Below are 3629 nucleotides of genomic sequence, written 5' to 3' on the forward strand. Positions count from 1 at the left end.
TGGGCCCCTGGAGTAGTTCATGGCATATATACAAGAAGTCATATTCCAACAGTGAACAATAAAATCATGCAACGAATTCAGAAGCAACAATACCAGACAAAAATAACATTCAAAAGTAGAGAAACTAGAGAAAGCCCCTCCCAACACAGGAGCTTTAACTTGTCACTGATATGCACAATTTGGGGAGGGGGGTGTTCTTGGACCTCCTGGGGTCATGATGCTTAGTTTTGGTTGGCAACCTTCACTCTCGAAAGACTGTGGTATAAGCCTACAGCACCTGGTATTCCCAGGCGGTCTCCCATCCAAGTACTAACCAGGCCTGACCCTGCTTAGCTTCCGAGATCAGACAAGATCGGGCATGTGCAGGGTAACACTTTCTGAATTTGTCTCCATATACTGTACACTTTTGGAAAATGTTGAGTATTAATACTTTGATTTCAGAAACACTCTCAAGTTTCCTTTTGAGGGAGGTGATAAGAACCGCCCTAAATATCTTCTTATGGGTGACCTCAAGACCTCCTGTTTCATTGGTGTATTAATTGCAAACCCCAAGGGCCTGAACTGGAGTGACTTGACATCACCCTGGTGATGCTACGCCCTATTTGCTCTTTCTGTTCTCACTAGAGAGAAATATCTTTCTCTTTGTGTTCTTTTAAATTTCATTTATTTATATTAATAAAAAAGTAGGGGAAAACACAATAAAAGAAGAAGAAAAAACAGGAAAAAAGAAAAAACAGACAATGTTAAAGATGCGTTAAAAATGCGAAGAATATCTCTGATAATGTAGCACTGGCAAAGTCGAATGTTCTAGAGAGAAATGTCACTAGAGAGAGAGAGAGAGATTTCAATGTTCTCTTAACCCTCTTGCTCACTCCCCCAGTTTTCCAAGGATATCCTTGTGACTATTTACTCCGCCTACATCGATAACTTTCTCAATGCCAGAGATGCTGTGAGGATCGCTAAGGAAGCCCGGCCGGCGTTTATGAAGTTTCTGGAGGTAGGACATGATCTCATCTCCCCTTTGCTTAGTTTGTGAAAATGTCACTGAACTCAAGTTGCCCTGCAAGCCACAACTTCTGTCCCTGAAGCCTCATGTTCATGTGAACTCATTGCCCATTCAGCAGCAGGTTTAAAGGTAAATAAAAGGGAACACTCCTGGTGACCCCATTTGAACTTCAGGTTCAGACAGTACTCCTGGCCACAGGGCCACTAGGAAAAGAAATATATTGCACCAGGTCCCTTGTCTTGACATAAGCTCAGCCACACAACAGGAGCACTCCAGGAAGTAAGAGTTGTCCAGGACCCCATTTCCTCATTCTCACTGTTAATGTCCTGTACTTCTTTACTTATCCCTTTCGCAACAGTGACCCAGTTCAAATGTAACTTGTGTCTGGCCAGGATTTCCTGAGTTCAGACGTCTCAACAAATCTCAATTTTTGTAAACCAGGACTGAATGTGAAAAGTGCCCTCCGCTCACATGTAAAGTGCACATAAGCCAGTGCTCACAATCCTCACCAAAGCAATAGATTATTAAACCATGGTTTCAAGTAACATCTGAATAGGTCCATTGTTTATAACCCAGGCAGTCAGTGGAGATCAGAAAGCCTTTGATCAAAGCAGTGACTCTTTCTCGAAGACATTTGTCTTGGTGGGACACTGCCTGTGGAATTTTGGTAGCCCAAGTTGGCTGCCTAGTTTGCCTGTATGGCTGAACCATCCCTATTCGCTCATATCCTGGACGACACAAGTGTTCCTGGATATGACCTGTATTATTGACTGCAAAGTGTCCTCAGTTGCAAGACTGTCACTTCACTTCCTTTCTGTGTGCATGTACATGACCTCACCTGAGCCAGCACAGATGGGGAGCTTCCACAAATATGCAAATCTTGCTTTTTGCCCTTTCAGCAAAGCATGAGAGAAAACAAAGAGAAGCAGGCCCTCTCAGACCTGATGATCAAGCCAGTGCAGCGGATTCCTCGCTATGAACTTCTAGTCAAGGTGAGTCAAGCAGGATTGGTTATTTTGCCATACGGGGAACTCTGTCTCCATACCGCCATTCCCATTAGCATTAAGGGAATGCTTCCATAATGTAGCATTATGTGCTTACCGCAGCAGAAATATACAAGTTCACTATAAACATATAACGCACCTTCTGGCAGCCTGAGCACTTGAAAGACTAGATCAGAGTTTTTGCTAGATCTCTTCTAGTAGGAAGATAACTGCTTCCTGCTAACCTTGATCTAGTCTTTGCTATTGCTCAGGCTGCCAGGAGGCAATCTGCGCATCGCTGTAAGCTTGTATGCTTATAGCAACCCTGAAAACAAAGAACATTTTTGCTGGGGTAAACATTTAAATGAAGCTAATGGGCGCTGGGGGGGGGGGGTTTGGATCCACAGATAACCAAATCCGCAGATACTGGATCTGCTGATATGGTGCCCTGACTGTATTGCAGAGGTCTGTTAGATGCCACTGAAAAAGAAAGTGGTGTGAAGATTGAGTGACTAAATAAAAAAGGCTGTGCAATCTAATGGAGAGATAGTTAAATACATTCTGGCGTGGGAGACCCAAGTTCCAATATTCACTTAATCAGAAATCTCACTATGTGGTTTTGGGTGGATTCCTCTTTTCAGTCCGGCCTACCTCATAGGGTTGTTGTGAAGACAGCATGGGATAATTCTGTATATTCTACCTTGAGTGCCTTGAGCACAGGAAGGCCTACAATATAACAAATATTTAGAAGACAAAGGGATAGAAATTTGTTGGATTGATTTTTTTTTAAGTGCTAAGTTTTGTGTTCCATCACAGGCTTGTGTTATATACTTGGCTTTGGTTATGCGCAGCCCCAGTCCTGGTTCATTTGAATCTACTTGGACATTCTCATCTAAACAAATGCTCAGCAGGGAAGAGAGAGTTGCACATTGCATCCTTTGAGAAGGAGGGAGCAACCCTCCAGAAAGATCTCATGTGCAGTTTGCATTGACATGAATGCACGGTGTACCACTGTGCAGCCAGCACTAATTCCAGTGAAACTTCTGACCAGTGGCATAGCTAGTAGGGGTGCAAAGCACTAATTTTTGCAGGGAACATCACTGCAGCATGCAAGCAGCCCCTCCCCTTTGCACTCCAGGAGGGGGGAGCAAAACAAAGGCAAATGCATTCACCTTCATTTTGCTCCCCCCCCCCCCGCCGTCTGGAACAGCTCCAAAGTGAAGGGGCTGCATGCACACTGCGGTGAGACGCTCTGCAAAACTTAGTACTTTGCACCCTAACTGCATCACTGCTTCTGTCTTTTACCAGAAACCATCTGGAGGGGAGTGTTTTCCTGAAATGCCATCCAGCCCCCCCAGGTCTGGAACAGCTACCGTTCTGCTGCCTAGTTCCCAGCTGGTGGGCTGTAGTGACAGCCTGCTGTTCCAGCACACTGCATTCCTTGGATATTTTGCATGCCTGAGTCAGAGCAAGGGGCTTGGATCTGATTCCAGGAAGGGCTATTACTCATCCTGCAGCCCTGAGACCACAGCAGCCTGGAAACAAGAGAAGCTTCTCCAAGGGATGGTCTTTGATATGCACAGTGCAGAGGACCAAAATGAGTACACAGGAACAGTCTGGTGTTCCTGGGAGCCCAGTGA

At 44.9% G+C, this 3629-nt stretch overlaps 1 pseudogene; it reads right to left on the reverse strand.

The window, feature by feature from the left end:
- Positions 1–265: 265 nt before the first annotated feature.
- Positions 266–385, reverse strand: LOC136646540 (5S ribosomal RNA; annotated as a pseudogene).
- Between the last annotated feature and the right edge of the window lie 3244 nt (positions 386–3629).

The sequence above is a fragment of the Tiliqua scincoides genome, chromosome 3, assembly GCF_035046505.1.
Source record: "Tiliqua scincoides isolate rTilSci1 chromosome 3, rTilSci1.hap2, whole genome shotgun sequence".
NCBI classification, from domain to species: domain Eukaryota; kingdom Metazoa; phylum Chordata; class Lepidosauria; order Squamata; family Scincidae; genus Tiliqua; species Tiliqua scincoides.